This window comes from Ambystoma mexicanum, chromosome 12, assembly GCF_040938575.1.
Source record: "Ambystoma mexicanum isolate Mex_15411 chromosome 12, UKY_AmexF1_1, whole genome shotgun sequence".
Classification (NCBI taxonomy): domain Eukaryota; kingdom Metazoa; phylum Chordata; class Amphibia; order Caudata; family Ambystomatidae; genus Ambystoma; species Ambystoma mexicanum.
The window spans coordinates 1,041,453,474-1,041,473,089 of record NC_090936.1 but is presented as its reverse complement, the minus strand read 5'-3'; positions in this window follow the sequence as shown (position 1 = coordinate 1,041,473,089).

Below are 19,616 nucleotides of genomic sequence, written 5' to 3'. Positions count from 1 at the left end.
AAGGTACTGTGTTCCGCCTGGCTTCCCTTGCTACCGACTGTACGGGGTAGATTTAGTCCCCGGCTTTCGAACCTGGGAGTGCCTGGGACACTTTGGCTAAACTTTCTGAGCCACTCTAAACTCTTTTTGACTCTTTGCAAGACTTTGAATCTCTAACTAACAGTGTGATCTTGGGCACATTTTCGCTCCGGCTACTCTAAGAGTGGGCCCTGCCTAGTGACTTTTGCTCACCTGTGACTTTATTCTTCTTTAAGCCTATTGCAAGTGTTCTGGACCTTAGAGTGGTGTGTCTAACCTATTTCTGCTTTTTCTCTCCCTTTCTTGGAAACTACTAGAGTGTCATCTAACGTTAAGCACTCACCTCTGTTTTAATTAAGTGGTGTTAACCTAGAGTTGTCTAGATAGGAGAAAGGATTGAATTTACTTTCAGTATAACTGTGTTGAAGTGCTTTTACTATATTTTTGCTAGAGTGTTTTTAACTTATGTGTATTTTAAATAAATAACTATATACTTTTGAAACCAAGCTCTGGTCAGTGTTTGCTTGTGCTATTGTGTTTTGGTACATATTGTGTATACTTTACATACTGCCTAACTCTTCTTGAGAGAAGTCTGACTGCTCAGCCACAGCTACCAGGTAAATCTGGGTGGTACAGACTGCTACCAAAGGGGTTTACTGCTCTACCTGTAGTCTTAAATCTTTTGCAGTGTTCCCCAAGGGAACTGCACAGGTTTCTGCCTAACAACTTGATATCTGTGAATGTGGCAGCCGGGATTGGGAGTGGGGCATTCTGGAGGACGTATAGAAATCTTGGGAGTGCCAACATCTTAAATAGTGCAGCCCTGCCCAGTAATGAGAGAGGAAGAGTTTGCCAGTGAGAGACGTCGTTTTTGAATCTTTCCACTATTGTGCGTATGCTTAGTTTGAGGAAGTCGCCTGTTGTGGTGGCTACCTGTATGCCCAGGTAGGTGAAGCCTAGTATCAAGACGGAGTACGTGCAGGGATCTGGGTTCGCTTCTTCTCCCCCTTGGACAGGGAAGTATATCGATTTCTGTGTGTTTACCCGAAGGCCCATGAAGTGTTGTTACTCCTCCAGGGTCCTGGTTACCATCGGGCAAGAGGTTACTGGCTTGCTCAGGTAGATCAAGAGATCATCCGCATATAGTGAGACGCGTTCCTCACCCCCCCTTAGGCCAGGCGAACCCCGTCCATCGTGTATCGGTGCGTAGTCTAATTGCCAGGGTCTCGATGGCGAGAAGGAATAGTAGAGGTGAGAAGGGGCGGCCCGGTCTGGTCCCTCGGCCCAGCGGGAATGTCCTGGATGATTTCCCGTTGACCCGCACAGATGCTACGGGGAGGGTGTATAGAAGTTTAGTCCATGGCAAAGTAGTGCCCAAATCTCATGCGTTGCATTATGTCCCATAAGGCCTCCCATCCCACTGAATCGAAGGCCTTTTCAAAATCCACCGCAAGGAGGGCCAGCGGGTCTGGGATCTCAGCCGCTCGGTCCAAGGCCACCCGGATCCTGCGGAGATTCATTCGTGTAGATTTGTCCGGCATAAAACCGCATTGGTCTGGGTGGACCAGAGATCCGATCACCCCGAGCAGCCTGTTTGCCAGGACTCTAGCTAGTATTTTGGCTTCTCCATTAATTAATGATATAGGCCTGTACGAGGCACAGCGCTCTGGGGTTTCCCTGCTTTGGAGATGACTACTATATTTGTTTTCCTGAGGTCCAGGGGGAGGTAGCCATGCTCTCTACTGCGGAGGAACATACCATGCATATGTTTTGTCGTTGTTGTTCCGCTTAATCGCTTCCAGATCTCTACCGGGAAGCCGTTGGGGCCAGGGGTCTTCCCCGTCTGTAGCTGTGATAGAGCTTCCACGATTTCTTCTTCAGTGATATCAGTGTCTAGATGTTCTGTTTGTGATCTGGAGATTTGGGGGATCTTGATCAGTTCAAGAAAGTGTGGGGCGCTTGGTGTGGGATCCTCTGTTGGTGGGGAGTATCATTGTTCATAGTAATTGGCAAAGGCCTCTGCAAGCTCGGAATCGCCCGTTAGGATGTCCCCTTCCTGGGTTTGTATGGCCTGTACTTGCCCATATGGTGCTATTGTTGACCGAAATGTATGACAGTCCCAGATTAATCAATCCCTTAACTGCCAAGGGTTTTCACCCCTAGTGCCAAGGACTTTTTTGGTCATTTTGGTATGTCGCCATTCAATCCCTTGTAACATATGTGTTACATGAGATAGCTCAGCCAAATCTGGCCCCTTTTCTTCCCACGTGTAGGCGGTCTTACCGCCACCAAGGAATCCTAGTTTGCTGTATGGGGGTGAGAGAAAATTAACAAAAATGGAGCATATTTTGTGTTTTTTCAGAAAATGCCACTAAAATGATGTACAAAGAAGCCTGTGTTTTTTTTCCTTGTAAGAACAAGGAACAAATAGTTTGCTTCGCTGAATTCGCCATTTACCATACTTTCAAGAAAAGGTTGAGTGGAAACCAAAAAAACATTTTTGTATGGTTACCATCTGTGAGAGGTAGGCGATTTTGCCCTTTTTTTCCAATAGTAAGTGTGTGGACGGAATGGAAGAGGAGGGTAGGAAAGCGGAATGGAAAGACAGAAAGGCATACATTTCTGAAAAGTAGACAAAATTTCAAGTTTAGGAGGAGGTGATTTGCGCAGGTCAGGCAACAACTATAGGGAAAATTTGCATAGTTTGGGGAAAAATTGGAAAAATGACAGATAAAAGGAAAAAAAGGTATGTGGTGGACATTGTTGGCCCTGTAAGGCAATGGCCTCTGAATTTTGAGAAAAGCAATGCCCCGCTACATTCCCCAGACTCTTCCAGTTAGGAAACCACACATTTTTCCTAATGTTTCACTAAGCAATCAATACCAGAAGCCAAAAACGGAACCATGGTACACAGGATTTTTATGCTTACGGCCTAAACAGACGTACTTAGAATGTGCAAATAAGGAAAACAAATGTGGTGAGGAAGAGCAAGCATACATTTTTTGAAAGAGGACAGGCAGACCTTTTGAAGGGTAGGTGACTTGTGCAGGTTACAAAAGTGTACAGTGCCTAAAGCAGTGACTAAATGTAGGTCAGATTTGGAAAATTAAAGGGTTGTGTCACAAAGTGCAGCAGCAAATGTATAAAAATGTTATGAAAACCAAGCAAAAAACAAATGTTCTACCTTTACACATTCCCACAGGTGTCCCGACGAAAACGGTACCTCACATGTGTGGGTGCATCTACCTGGGCGCAAAGGGAAAAGGCTAAACCACTAGTAACCCCAAGTGTTTCGGCAGAGCAGATTCTGCGGGATTTTGCTCTGGTGGACAACCTACAGATTTGGGCCTCGGGTGTCGCAGCCGCCAAGGAAAACAGAGAACCCCATGCATTTCCAAAAAGAAAACACCTGTGGGAATCCACAGAGTTCTGACTTGCGTGAATCGTCCCAGAATGTATTACCCACAAGCCCCTGCAAAGTCTGAAATTTGGTGAAAAAAACCCCTCAATTTTCAGACATTTCCCACCTGGAAACCACTGAAACACGCCACCAACACATGTCCTACCTAGTACCTTCCCACATTCCCACAAGTGTCCGGATGAAAACAATACCCTAATATGTGTGTGTGCACCTACCCAAGCGGAAAAGAAAAAGTGTTGACCGTCCACAAGTCCAACGTCAGTCCCAGGGAGCCCCGCAGGGTCCCTGTCCATTCCCCGAGGGAATTTCTGTAATGGTGCCTAGCCAGAACTCCAGGATGGTCGGGGGTGATATCCCTGGCCTTGGGTAGCTGACCCTCATGTGGGTTGACCGTCCACAAGTCCAGCAGCGGTTTCAGGGAGCCTCGGCAGGCTCCCCATCCTTTCCTAGAGGGAAAAGGTGTAATGCAACCCAGCCAGAGCTCAAGGATGGTCGGGGTGAAGTCCGAGGTCTTGGGCACACGTCACCCATGTGGGTCGACCATCCCCAAGCCCAGCCTGGAGCTCTGGCTGGGCTGCATTACAGCTTCTACCTCCGGGAAAGGTCAGGCACCCTGTCAGGGCTCCCTGGGACTGCTGCTGCACTTGGGGATGGTCAACACACATGGGAGACAGCTGCCTAAAGCCAGGGACATTACCCCCGACTTTCCTTTTGTGGGTGTACTGTCCCCATGCACAGCAGCAGCACCAGGGAGCACCTGGCAGGGTCCCCTTCCCTCCCAAGGGGGAAATTCTGTAACGCAGTCCAGCCAGCGCTCCAGGAAGGATGGGGGTGTTGTCCCTGGCCTTAGGAAGCTGTCCCTCATGTGGGTTGACCGTCCACAAGCCCAGCAGCAGTTCCAGGGTGCCCTGGCAGGGTCCCCCACCTTTCCCGGAAGCAGAAGCTGTAACACAGGGAGTCACAGCTCCAGGATAATCAGGGGTAATGTCCCTGGCCTTGGTGGGCTGTCCATCCCCAAGTGCAACGGCAGTCCCAGGGAGGCCCGGCAGGTTCCCCGACCGTTCTGCAATGGAGAAGATGCAACGCAGGCCAGCCAGACCTCCAGGATAATCGGGGGTAATGTCCCTGGCCTTGATGGGCTGTCTCCCATATGGGACGACCATCCCCAAGAGCAGCAGTGGCTCCAGGGAGCCTTGGCAGGGTTCCCATACTTTGCCAGAGGGAGAAGCTGTAACGCAACCCAGCCAGAGCTCCAGGTGGTAGGGGGTTCATATCCCTGGCCTTGAGCAGCTGACTCCCATGTGGGTTGAACGTTCCCAAGCCCAGCAGTGGTTCCAGGGAGAACCTGGACCCTGGGAAATGAATGCCCAAGGCCGGGGACATCACCCCTAACTTTCCCGGAGTTCTGGCTGGGCTGCATTCCCCCACAAGGTAGGCCCGGCAGTGTGCCAATCCCTTCCCGGAGGGGGTGGGGGGAGCTGTGAAGTAGCCCAGCCAGAACTCCAGAACAGCTAAGGGTGATGTCCCTGGCCTTGGGCATTCTTTTCCCATGTAGGTCTACCATCCCCAAGCCTAGCGACAGTCCCACAGGACTCTGGCAGGGTCCCGATCCCTTCCTGGAGGTAAATTCTGTAACGCAGCCCAGCCTGAGCTCCAGGATGGTCGGGGGGGATGTCCCTGGCCTTGGGCTCCCGTCTCCCATGTGGCTTGACCATCCCCAAACCCAGCCTGGAGCTCTGGCTGGGCTGCATTACAGCCTTTCACTCCGGGGAAGAATGTGGACCCTGCCGGAACTGCCACTGGACTTGGGGACAGTCGACCCACATGGGAGACAGCCGCCAAGGCCTGGGACATCACCAAGACAAATCCTGGAGCGCTGGCTTTGCTGCATTACAGAACTTCCCTCTGGGAAATGATGGGGGACCCTGATGGAGCTCCTTGGGACAGCCGCTGCACTTGTGGATGGTCGCCCCATATGGGAGACAGCCGGCCAGGGGCATTACCCCCAACTATCCCGGAGCTCTGGCTGGCATGCGTTACAGCTTCTCCCTCCAGGAAAGGTCGGGGACCCTGCCGGGTCTCCCTGGGACTGCCGTGGCACTTGGGGATGGTCAACCCACATGGGAGACAGCTGCCCCAGGGACATTACCCCCAACTATCCCGGAGCTCTGGCTGGCATGCGTTACAGCTTCTCCCCCCGGGAAAGGTCGGGACCTCTGCCGGGGTTCCCTGGACTCACTGCTTAGCTTGGGGATGGTCAAACCACATGAGGGGCAGCTACCCAAGCGGAAAAGAAAAAGTGTTGACCGTCCACAAGTCCCCCCCGGAGGTAACAGCCGCTCCCAGGGAAAACACCAATGTTATGCTAGCATGTGGCATCAGTGACAAATTGTGGCCTGACCCTGCAATTGTGTCCCAGCCCAACAAAATACCTCCCCAGAAGGCCCACTCCTGCCCACACCACCAAAAATCCAGCTCAAGTCCCATCCACCCCACACCATTGACAATGAGCCCTAACTGGATAATTTAAAAAAGTACTCACATAACGTTGCAGCTGCATGTGTAAAAAAAGCTGTAAACGAACCAAAAAACATTTGTTACATATGGTCACCACAGCAAAAACAAATCCTAACTATACTCTGCGATCACGCCCCCCTTTCAAGCCATCCCTGGTGGTCTACTGACCCTCAACCCCAAGTAAAAACACATTTTCCCCTTCCTAGGGGCAGATTGCACTAACAATCTGCCCCCAAAGCGGTCTACATGAGGGCCCCCCCATCCATTTCGGGTGGGAAGAGGGACACCCCCCTCTCCACTAAAAACATCCATGGTGATTTAGTGTCGCCCCCCCATCCAAAACAGCTTTTTTTAAAATAAATTTTTGTCCCTTTCCTAGGGGCAGGTGGGCACATTAGTGTGCCCATCTGCCCCATGCTTTGGGAGCCAGGAGGGGGGGGTGGGCCCCTTACATAGTAAGTAGCCCCCTTCAGCCCCCACTTCAAAAACAGATCCCTGGTGGTCTAGTGACATTAATGGGCACGGAAAGATCGATCCGCGCCAGATTCACGCCCCTCAATGCTTCAAAGACTGTCGTTGGAAAGGGGAAGAGTCTCCCCTTTCCAACGACACCTCCCTGGATCTCAACAGCTCAATAATGCCAGAGACCGAGGGAGAGGGAGAAGGGAACCCACCTTCTCTTTTCACAGCAACAGCCGAAAATGGCTGCCACAGTGAAATTTACTTTGTTTCAGATCAGCGTGCATTACGCACGCCGACATGAAACTGAAGGAAATCCAACCCCTGGGCCATGAGGAGGAACCTCCTCCTCAAATAGTCCGGGTGTTGGATTACTCTTTTGCGCAATCGCTGTTTTACTGCTATCGCACAAAAGTGAAGTGCAACAAAGGATGAGGTGTCTCGTCCTTGACACTGCAAAGGCAATGTCAAGGATGAGATACCTCGTCCTTGGCACTTAAAGGGTTAAGGACGTCAATCTGTGTTACACTGTTTTTAAGAAATGTTAACGATTATTGAGTTTTTGTCCTTGGCTTTCTTTTTCCCTCTTCTAGTTTTCCTCCGCCTGAAAAAGGTATAAGTGGTTGGTTTAGGGTAGGATAGATCCACTCCCACTTGCCTCTTCAATCAATGTCTTTTCTCTATTAGGTAATATCACTACTGGTGTTTTTATAATGTCTCCTTCTCCACTCGTTACGTCACTACTATCTGTCTTGAGTGTTGATGGTCTTGGTTGTCGTCCTGGTCTGTTATTGTGGAACTCTTGCCATGCATAGACTGTCTCGGGTGTAATCCAAAGAACAAAAACTCAATAATCATCAACTACCTTGAAAGGAAGAATAAGATAACAATGAAACAGGCAGACATAGGTGGAGCACCAGTCATAATGGACATGGAACAATACATCAGAGGTTGTTTGAGACTACTTGAAGATCGGAGAACTTGTTTGATAGCGGACCAAGATCCTGTCAACATGATCAAAATATTGATAAGGGATACCATTTCCAAAGCCAAGGCACTAGGATGGGTGAACACCAAGACAGCGGAATTCCTGATTCAGAAATATCCCATTACACCAGTCTTTTATGCATTACCTAAAATACATAAGGATCCAATAGACATGCCTTTCAGACCCATTGTGGCAGGTACGGGAAGTATCTTCAATCCCTTAGCAGTCTATTTGGACGCAGCACTACAACCAATTGTGCAACAAATCTCAAAGTACCTGAAGGATACATGACATTTCTTGAGGCTTCTAGGGGAATGAAATCTGCCAGATGGAATTCATTTTCTTCTAATTGGACGTGAGTAGCCTATACACTTCAATAATTCATGCCGAAGGTATAGAGGCTATGGAATGGTTACTATTACATCATGATGAAGTACAAATTAACAAGGTCTTTGCAATAGAAATCATTAACATAATCCTGTACAATAACTACTTCAGACATGGGAGGGGCGTGGCTACGAAGCCATGTGAGCGGACGTGCTTCTTGTCGGGCTCGTGGCGATCCTACAATGATCCTGGAATAAAGTGCAGTTGCACTGGACTGGCGGACACAGAAACATAGGTATATGCCCGTGAACATGCTGGGATCACTCGGTGCTCGTGGTGAGCGGGCGTGACACCAGGAGGAAGCTGCCGGAGGCGCGCGGAGTATGGTGGACACGGGGGACGAGGAACACAAGATGGCGGCCCGCCGTGGCGGAGAAGAAGTCACCGCCGAAGCGTCGGCGGCGTGTCTGTGAGACGGACTGAAGTGCCTGTGGAGCTGTGAGGGAGCCCTGGACTGTCGCCGGAGTGTGCTGGGAGCTGCCCGTTGCCTGGGACAGCGAGGAACACCCCCGCGAGCAGAGAGACACGGAGAGGCTGCGGGCGCTAGGACCGCGCGGGAGCCGGGAGAACAAAGCGATCCCCGCGGCCCGACGGCAGGAACCCCCGCGGCTACTGGAGAGCGAGGAGGAGAGGCCCGCGGCTACTGGAGTGCGAGGAGGAGAGGCGGCCCTGAGAGGACTGCCAAGGGCTGGAGCCGAGACCGAGGCGCCCGCTCGCTATTCTCCTGGGACACTTCTGAGAGAGCGAAGTGCAAGAATCCTTAAAGAGGCGCCCCGGTCTCCCGTGACACTTCAGGGGGAACAAACTGGGTGAGAAGCCGCAGAGTACTGCGCCCCGGTCTCCTGTGACATTAATCAAAAAAAAAAACACATTGATAAGACTACAGCGGGATGGCAATTGGGCACTGAACGCCCGCACAAGCAAGGTGGAAGCAGCCAATTGACACCATTTTGCCCTGTGCCGCAATACCTCTTGGCACACACATGGGCTATCCGCTGGGGTGGACCCTGGGGGCACCACGAAGTGCCTATTGAATGAGCAGCCCACCCACATAGCCATAGGGCTATGAGTCAACTATAGGGTGCACCGTGTATGGGGCGGACCCCTGGACGGAATGGTGGTGGCGGGGCCCATGCGTGTGGCCTGACGCTCGACACGGGGGCACACAAGCGGGACAGTTACCCATCAGGGGCATAAACACGGGCTAAGGGACACCCTCGGGGAAGCATAAAGGAACGGCAGAGGGAGCTCTTGCGATCAAGCGGGAGCGCATAACCCTCTGCTGTGATTGGGAGCGGAGCCCGGAATTTCTCTAAGGTGCCCCCCCTAAAACACGGGAAACTGTAGCGAGTTACACCTGTTGGAACTGTGGTCCACAAGTGGCAAGGCTGCCTATGTCTTTTAGTGGCAGCGCCATGTCAAATAAGCCTCCAAGAACAAAGGCGAAGCAGCCTACGCTGGATGAATATGCCAGGACCCCGCCGGGTCCTGAGGGGGCCAGGGGTAAAGACATGCCCCCCGTGTGTGGCATCGCGGGCACGAGTGCGAACCAGGAGGTCCTGGCGGCGATCGCGGACCTTAAATTGGCCTGGGAGACGAAGCTGGAACTGGCTGTGACTGAACTGAAGACAGCATTGGACCGCAAGGTAGGAGAGGTGCAGGAAGAGGTGAACCTTCTGCGGCAGGACGTCCGGGCCCTGGCGGAACGTACGGATAACCTAGAGAAAGAGGTGGGCCCAAACACAGCGGATTGTGCATCGCACAAGTCGGAACTACACGCCCTGGTGCAGCGGGTGGGTAATTTGGAGAGCAGGGCGGAGGAAGCAGAAGGACGCGCCCGGAGAAATAACATTCGCATTGTGGGTATACCTGAGGGTGCAGAAGGGCACAACCCCACAGAGTTCATCGAATCCATGTTGCTGCAGGAAATACCTGGAGGGGTGTTGTCTCAAGGGTTCGCGGTCGAGAGGGCACACAGAGTTCTGATGAGGAAGCCGCCGCCAGGTAACCCGCCTAGGCCAGTGATTGCCAAGATCCTAAACTATCGAGACAGGGAAAGGATACTGGAGCACTTCCGCAAGGGAGGGACAATCCAGAGAGGAGCGGCGAACATAACGGCTTACCCGGACTATACCCTGATGGTGCAGCGAAGTCGGATGAATTTTGGAGCGGTCAAGAGGAGATTGCGGGAGGCGGGCCATAAATATATGTTGCTTTACCCGGCGAAATTGAAAGTCTTTTATAAAAACAGAACTTTATTTTTTGATTCCCCGGATGATGCCATGGGATGGCTTGATATGGTAGGAAGCCCGCAGGAATCGGACGTCCAGGCGAAAGGAGGAGATGGCGCAGATAAGTAACCGGCAGCGGGCGCGCCTGCACTGAGGGCAGCATGGAACTATGGGACTAGATTATAGTCAGTGATGTGGCCCGGCAGGCCGGCAGAAATTGAGGCAGTAGTTGATGAGACTGAGCACTGTGATTGCTGCTTTATTAAGAGCCTGGCAGAGCTACTCTGCACACCCCCATTTAGAGATTAGTTAGGTCACCAATAGTGTGGTGACACCCCGCTGGGGTCTTGACCTGGGGTTCCAGGGGAGGTCCAAACGCGGGGGAGCCTGAGATCCAGGGATGGAGCTGGGCACTTTTTGGGGTGAGGTGGGGTGGGAGGAGGAGGGAGGTTGTGTGCAGTGGTTTGGTATTTTTGGGTTAAGGGAGGGGATGGGGAGTTTTGGGCGTTCAAGTTTAAATATGAGCCTTTGGGAAGAATTAAAACCAGGAGTCTGTTTGGTGTGGGAGGAGGGGCTGACTAGAAGGGGGAAGGGGAAATTACCGATGAATCATGGGGGACCTTAAGATATTAACTTGGAATGTGAGAGGGCTCAACAGTTATTTGAAGCGAAATAAGGTCATGCTATATTTGAAGCGACATAAGATAGACGTCGCCCTGCTACAGGAGACGCACCTGACGCGGGAGAAAGTGGAGCTCGTTGGGAGGAAATGGAGAGGAACTGTGGTGGGGGCATCGTACTCTGCCTATGCAAGGGGGGTTTTGGTATGGGTGGCTCCGCATGTTCCATTTAAGCTTATGGAAGAAAAGGTGGACGAGGACGGGAGGTTGGTTATGTTGAGGGGGCTGATAGAGAACAAAGAGGTGTGCATTGTTAATACATATGCCCCTAACCAAAATAAGGCGGCATACTTTAGGACGCTGTGTACCAAATTGAGTGAGTGTATGGGCGGTGCGATGATCTGGGGGGGGGATTTTAATTGTGTATTGGACCCTAGGGTAGATAGGTCGGATGATAGGACGGACAGGCCCAACCCGGCGGCTAAAGTATTGCAGGCGCTGCTGGATGACTTTGGCCTGGTAGACGTTTGGAGAACGAGACACCCCAGCGAGAGGCAATACTCGCACTACTCGGCCCCGCATCAGCTGCACACGAGGCTTGATTACATCTTTGCCACTCCCGACGTAGCCACTGAGAGCACCCATATAGATTATAAAGCGAGAGTCCTATCGGATCACTCGCCTTTGGTCCTGGGGTGGCAGTATTGCCCCCCCAGGGCGCGAATACCGACATGGCGCCTCCGAGCGGAGGCGCTTAAGGACCCAGTTTTCAGAGAGGACATGAGAGAGGAGATTGTTGCCTATTTCGAGGTGAATACTGGGAGCGTAAAGTCTGCGGGTACTTTATGGGAGGCTTTCAAGGTTGTGATGCGGGGGGCTGCCATTGCGAAGTCGAAGGGACTGATGGGTGGAGTTCTAGCTGACCTGCATAAAGCCGAAAAAGAGCTGGAGAGAGAGTTGGGAGGGGGCGTGGCTGATACAGAAGTAGTGCTCAGATTGCAGCGGCAGTGCGCGGAATACTGGGATAGGCTTTGTAACCTTAATTACAAAAAGTATGTAGAGAGGCAGCATGCAGGGGGAGATAAAACGGGCCGGCTCCTAGCGTGGTTGTACAAGAGCGAGACCCCTAGATCTTTGATTCGGACTGTGACCAACGCAGAGGGCGTCACGGTGGACACCCAAGAAGGTGTTAATAGGGCATTTGCTGAATATTACAAGGTGCTGTATGAGGACGCAGAGGGGGGTAGCAATGAGGAGATAAATGAGGTACTGGAAGATATTGGCCTGCCCCAAGTTAGCGACGAAGAGAGAGAAGAGCTGGATGCACCGATTACTTTGGAGGAACTTAAGGGGGTCGTTAGGCAGTTACCCACTAGCAAGGCCCCAGGCGCAGACGGGTTCCCTAGCGAATTCTATAAGGTGTATGGGGAGGAGGTGCTCCCCCCCATGCTGGAAATGCTCAACGAGGCGTTGGAGGTGGGACGGCTGCCAGAATCACTTAGGGAGGCGATTATAATACCGCTCCCCAAGCCCAATAAATCGGGACAAGATTGTGGCTCCTACAGGCCCTTGTCGATGTTGAACCAGGACAGTAAGATACTGACGGCCGTCCTGGCCAACAGAATGCGAAAAGTAATTGGCAAGCTAATTCACCCAGACCAGACGGGCTATGTCCCGAGCAGGAACATCACCCACAATCACAGACGGCTCCATCGAGTGGTCGAATGGGGGTGCAATAACGAGGGCGAAATGGCGATTGTGGCACTGGACGCAGTTAAGGCGTTCGACTCAGTTAAGTGGCCATGGTTGCTGGCGGCCCTAGCAGGATATGGAGTGGGGCCAGGCTATATCAGATGGGCTAAGATACTATACAATGAACCGCTGGCTAGAGTTCGAACGGGTTCGGTGGTGTCCGAAAGGTGGCAGCTGGGCAGGGGCACTAGACAGGGGTGTCCCTGGTCCCCGATGCTTTATATTTTAGCCCTGGAGCCCTTAGCAATCTATCTTAGGCAACAATATGACCCAATCGGTATAGAGGTGGGAGGGGAACGACATCTTATATCCTTGTATGCAGATGATATGTTACTATATCTGAAATACCCGGAGGAAAATCTTCAATATGTTCTGGAGGTAATGGAGAGGTATGCCAGGCTGTCCGGTATAGCGGTGAACCCCCAGAAATCTAGTATGTTCCCGCTGGGTAGCTATGTGGGAATTCAGGCAGAAGGGTTGCCGGTGTTGCAGGTCCCGTGGGCGGTGAGCTCTTTTCGCTACTTGGGAATAGATGTGTATCACACGGTAGAGGAGGAACATAGGCGCAACACGGAAATAGCCATTGGGAAAATCGGGAAATGCATGAGGTTCTGGGAGAGGTTGCCTCTGGCGATGATGGGCCGAGGTGCTATGCTTAAGATGGTGGTTTTACCTAGGCTGTTGCATTATTTTAACAATATCCCATACATGATACCTAAGAAGTTTTTTGTTAAGCTGAATGGTATGTGCAGGGACTTTTTGTGGCACGGCACCCGGAATAGAGTTGCGTTATGGAAGTTGCAGAACTTCTACGAGAAAGGCGGCATTAAACTGCCTAATTTTGAGGTTTACTATGTTGCGGCCCAACTGCAATACGTGGCTAAGTGGCTCTCAGATGACGTGACCCCTGAGCACAAATTATTTGGGAGGAACTGTACTCCTTTTTATTTGCGGGAAATTATCTGGGTGGCTAGCTCGGAATTGAAGGAGCGCCCTAGAATGCTGTTGCTGGGGAGGAACATGTGGCGGCGAGCCTGTCGGATGATGGGGGACCCTTTCCCGTGTGTTCTGCAGATACCGTTGGTCGCACTGGTGGAGGGGGACAGGCAGCTGAGAGTGATTATTAGGACCTACTGGGAATCAGTGGGACTGGTTACGCTAGGAGACATGTGGCGAGACGGGACTATCACGACCTTTGAAGGACTCGGGGGGGAGACGGGACTACACGTGGGCCAATATGTCACCTATCATGTACTAGTGCAGAAGATTCGTAGTATGTGGCCTGAAACGTCGTTAGCGGAGGAACCAGATGCTACGGCCGGGGTAATTTATGATATATCGGAGGGTGGGCACGAGGTCTCAAGGCTGTATGAGATGATGATGACCAAGGTGGGGAAGGACTTGGGGCACTTGAGATTAGAATGGGAAACAGAAATGGGAGCCCCGATTGAAGATGGGATGTGGCAAAGGGCTTTGGGATATCATAAGAAGGTGTCGAGAAATGCCAGGTTTAAACAAATACAGCTATATGTTACGCACAGGGCATACATGACCCCGCTCAGAATATCGAAGTTCCGGAACGTTGGGCGCCAGGCGTGCCCTAAGTGCGACGATGAGAGCGCTGACATGATACTCATGTTCTGGGCGTGCCCGGTAATTGGAAGCTACTGGGGCGAAGTGGCGCAGAGGTTAGCGGCAAAGGGGATCACGCTCCAGGTAGACTCGGCCTGGGCCTGCTTGTTGGGAGGGTATCCCAGAGCGAAGAAACTTAGACATGTAGAGAAATTGAAAGACTTGGCATACGTACTTGCGAAACGAAGGATTGCCATGGGATGGAAGGGGTGTCACGGGCCACGAGTGGAAGTCTGGTGGAGGGACCTACAAAAATGGGCGGAGGCTGAAACGGTGGTGTGGCAAGAGGCTAGTAGTCATACTGGGGATGAGGAAATGGGTTCCCTCATGGCGTGGAAACTATTGATAGCTGAATTGTTTGGAGCAGTGTCGGATCCAGCTGAATCTGAGGGCAGCGATGCCCAACCGCACGGAGCAGACACTGAAAGTGAGGAACACGCAGGCTCATAGGGGGGGGGTGGGATTGGGAGTGTAGTGTTTTTAGGTTGTCAAACGTGTTTAAATGAAACGTCATAAGCTTTACTGAATGCTGGTTGTTGGTTGTTTGGTTCTAATAAAAACTGTTAATAAAAAAAAAAAAAAAAAAACTACTTCAGACATGAGGGCAAATTCCATCTACAAATTTCAGGGACTTCGATGGGCTCATCGGTATCCACTACTTCTGCCAATATCTTCATGTTTTACTTTGAAACAAGATATGTCTTACAAAAGGAACCTTGGTGTTCACAAATACTATTCTGGAGAAGGTAGATTGATGTTATTGATGTTTAGAGAGTAACACGGGATGAACTGCTGGGTTTCTTTGAATATATTAATCAATGCCATGAACATATCAAGTTTACCATCGAAACTGGAGAGCCTAATTTACATTTCTTGGATAATAATAATAATAATTTGGCATTTATATAGCGCTACGAACCCTGCTTATTATTACCCATGGTGTGTGGTGCTCATTTATCGACCTCGGAAGGATGAAAGGCTGAGTTTGGCTCTGCCGGGATGTCAAAGCAAGCGCTCTACTCACTGTGCCACTTGATACTGGATGTATCGATGACCTATACAGAAGGAATATTGAGCACAAGCATCTACAGGAAACCCACAGATGTGAATAATACACTTTCTTATGACAGCTTCCATCCGAAGCATCTAAAGGAGAGCTTGCCTTCAGCCAATTCCTTAGGCTGTAGCATATATTTTCCAACACAGACATTACAAAGGGAATATGATTTGATGACAAAAAAGATTTCAGGAGCAGGGAAACCCAGCAGAGACACTGAACAGAGCACTCTTTTCATGCTCCTGGACCGTAGCCTCGAAAGCACTTCGAAATTGTTCCCCCCTGCAGAGTACTGCATCACAGTACATACATAGTATGGTGACCATCGACAGGCAAGGGTCCACCACGTTATGTATGACCTGCGAGGCATGTTGAGGGATCCGCTGCCCCACAGGAGTGTCTCTTGTGGTGGCAGGAGCAGATGTTGAGGACACACCAGAGACATGATTTACTGAAGCCAAAACCTAAGGAAGAAGTTAACAGATTGATGCATACTCTGAGATACTCGGCCCAGAGTTATCAAGTAGCCAAGATGGTGAGAAAGAATTGGGATTTGGTCAGGGTTGGATCCTGTTTTTAAGATATTGCAGGAACCCCACCCCCCCATGATCGCCTGATCAAGAGTGAGGAATATCAGGTATTCTGTGATTAAAGCAGAAAGACCAGAGAAGCCATCTCAGAAAACATTACATAAACCGGAAATAGGAACCTGGCCCTGCTTGAGTTGTCAACATTGCTCTAATATCCTCAAGTGTGATCACATCAGGCATCCTAACACAGGTAAAGATTCCACTGAAGGATTTTGCTACATGTGACAGCAAGAATGTGATTTATGCACTGAAACTCCCTTGCGGTAGATACTATGTGGGTCAAACTATCAGTAAAGCAAAGGAGGGATGGACAGAACATAAATCAAACAAAAGGACTGGAAACATCAGATCACTGGTATACAGACACTTTCACGAAAAAAGACATACTATTTCACAGATGAAATGCATAGTACTTAATGTTGTACACTCTTCGCGCAAGGGAGGGGATGTTGGCAAAATGTTAGCCCAAAGGGGACTTTATTGGATCCAGCGATTGGATACAATAGCACTATCAGCGATGAATGAAAACCATTATCTGGGTCCCTTTTTGTAGGTTTTTTGCCGCTAATCTACTGGAACCAAGGGTCCTGTATAATTTCCCTACTTGGATTTAGAAAATATGATTATCTGGATCCCACATTGGAGGACTCTGGGCTATAAACCACCCTATTTAGATGAAAACCTGAAGAGGTCGACTGTCCAGGTTTTGGCGCAATAAACTCCATACTCCCAACATATGGGGTGAAAGGATTGTGCACTCATAATGAGTCAGCATGTGCACTGAAATGGAATAGTGATGGAATTATGTAGATCAGTGCAATGCTTTATGGATATGACAGATTGTACACTCCAAGGAGGCAGTAGATTGGATATAGACATAACCATGTAAAGTGGTTGAATTGTACATCTTGTTTCATTAATTAACGTTCCGTCCTATTGAGTAGGAGTAAGACAGTAGGAATTATTAAGTAGTTGAACGCATACAAGTACCTAATTGGGACATTATTTTGGTATACCACTCTCCAATTGATAGATTATCTATAATAATTAGGGAATATGATATTCTCTTTGGAATTTCTAACCATTGTGGACCCTTTGTTCTCAAAGTTCGTATACCATTCTTTCATTATGGGTCCATGCCACCCGCTTTGAGTCACATTATATACATGTGGAACAAGTTAATATTGGTATATGCTGTGAGTTTATCATATTTGAAACCACTACACTCCTTTACAAAGCACATAGGTCTTCGTTCACTTAGGGTCTTGGTACCCACACTTAGCAACACAGTTAACACAGAACATTAACATTGTTTACACACATGACATCGTCATTACGCAATGATGTCAACATGTGCAAGCATGCAAGGTTGAGAAATCAGCCATGTTTTATGCCACGGGTTGTTTCCCTGTGCCGAGCATGGTACCAGAGAGGAAAAGGCATTCTGTAAACAAGTAGAAATCCTTTTTACACTTGACACCTTGACTGGCCCTGGTAGGGATGCATAGGGCAGGCTTTACAAGGCTCTGATTAAAAACAGTTCCACTTACTGTTGCATCTAAAATTTGCCGGAGGATTAGCTGGAAAGAGGCCGAGTTCATTAAAGTATGTGATTCTATACAGAGTTTCTAGTAGAACACTACAGTCACAAATGTACACACTTTATGGGGATATTACCTCTAGGAAAAGAAGAACTGCGAATATAAAGGACCGCTGCTAAGATTCCCTCAATCAGCCAACTGGCACAATTTACCAATTAGGAAGGTGAGTGATCACTGATTCCTTACATAATATATGGCATTAGTAGTCAAGACACAACTGAGTGAGGTTTTTTACCTTTTTTGTTCACAGAGCCACAGGTGGACCGAAGAACATAAGATTTTAGGAATTCCTAATGTGGTCTGTATATAGCCGTCTCTCCCAGATCGGGTCTCTCGTGGTCCAAGGCTGATCCCTGCGAAAGTGCGGTGTATATATACAGATATATACAGACCACACAAGGAATTCCTGGGGCAACATCCCCACACTCTACAATTTATTTTGCCTTGAGAAGGACCCTTTATGGGTAGAAACACGTGCCGGCTGACCACCTTAGACTATGTGTCTACACTAATGAAAAAATAAATTCACACTTTGAATTACCGCACCTAGCGTGAGAATCTTTTTATATATAAGATTCACCAAGTAGCCAAAACTGCAGGGTAACCAGGACTGTCATCTTAGAATGTCTTTACTTTTGTCTCTCTCCCATTCATGTCTCCTATTCTCTTCTCTGCGTCAGCACTCTTTAATGAAGAATGAACAGAAAACTGCTGCCTCATGATCCCCACTAGGTCCTGTTCGTCCCTCATCGTCTCTTCTCAGTTTCGCTTGCAAGTCGCTGTGCTCCTCATGTTCGTCACTAATAACTTCTGCCTTTGTATTTGCGCCACTAAGTGTGTCCTCGCTGCTATATGCATGGGGTGCAAAAATGGGGTTGGTGTATCCTGCTGCTTTCATTTCTCTTAAGTGGGGAAATACCTGGCCGCCTGCTGTTGGCGAGGAGGTGGAGGGTGAGCCGTGGGCGATTCGCCTCCCACATCGCGTTGGCCACACATCCATTGCTTTTGGGATGGGTTCCCTTCCGCATCCTGAAACATTTTCCATAGCTTTAATATATACAAACTATTAATTTCTTCCCCTTGTATGCGGCATACAAATACGTGGTCATGTGTTGCTGCACATATTTGGAAAAGCTGCCATCTTTGGGCCATGACTTCACCATTTTGCCCTCTGTGTCGGGAGTCCATTCCACGCTATACTTGCTTATTTTGTCTGGATATCGATGGAGGGAACTTCATAAATGTTTAATGGGTGTATCCGTCATGCTGACACGTTCCTTTTCAATCGACAATACTTACTTGACCTCAAATCCGGATTTTAACACGTTCAAATACCTTTATCAATTCACATTTTACATAATCAATATCACTTTCATACAATTCTCAAAAACCATAACAATTCTCATATCATTCCAACAGCCTCTCTGGCCCACCACCACCAACAAGAGCATGCTCCGCAAACCACCTACACTGCATTTTCCGCTCTAAAGGCCAAACCATAACTTCCCTCATGTGTTCTTTGAGCTCAGCCTAAATGGCATAAAACTTTTCACCAGTTCCACAGTTCACCAAATTAAATCCATTCCCTTTTAAGTTCTATTCAACAACCTCAAATGCGACGTCACAAATCCTCAAGAGAGAACCATAATACTTCAAAATATACTCCCACTTTTCACAACACAAATACAATGACAAAGTATTACAAAGGGCACCTGGTTACTGCCTTGCTCTACCAAGGTAAGTAGACTATATAACAACACAATTCAGCAAGCTCATAAAGGTCCAACAGATGATTAAAACTTCTCACTTCTGAATTTTAAATAAGAACTGCAGTATTTTTTCAAAGAATTGTGTCAATTCAGATGTCTTTGAAATTCAGAAGGGAGAAGTTTTAATCATCTGTTGGACCTTTATGACCTTGCTCAATTGTGTTGTTATACAAATACAATGACAGACATGACGTAACACTGCCGACTCTTCCTGCCTCACCAAGATACAGGGTATCCAAAAATCATGTGGTTCTTCTATACCACAGCTATAGAAATAAATGTGTGAGATAAATTAAGAAACCACCTTCCGTGACCCAAGTTAGCACCCAAATGCCACCCTTCGGTTACCGGCACCGAACAGGACGCCGCCGCCGCCGTTAACACCAGTGACTAACCCGGATGAACATCTCCCAATTTTTAATCTTGCACACAGAGTTAACACCAGCCCAAATCTCAATTCTGAGTAAATGCTTGACCTTTGTACCGACCACAGGTATGGATTGGTTCCAAACTGAGATAGAGATTAGATGCTTTCTTCGCACTGTGCGACTACGAACCTTTTTCCAGGAGAGAG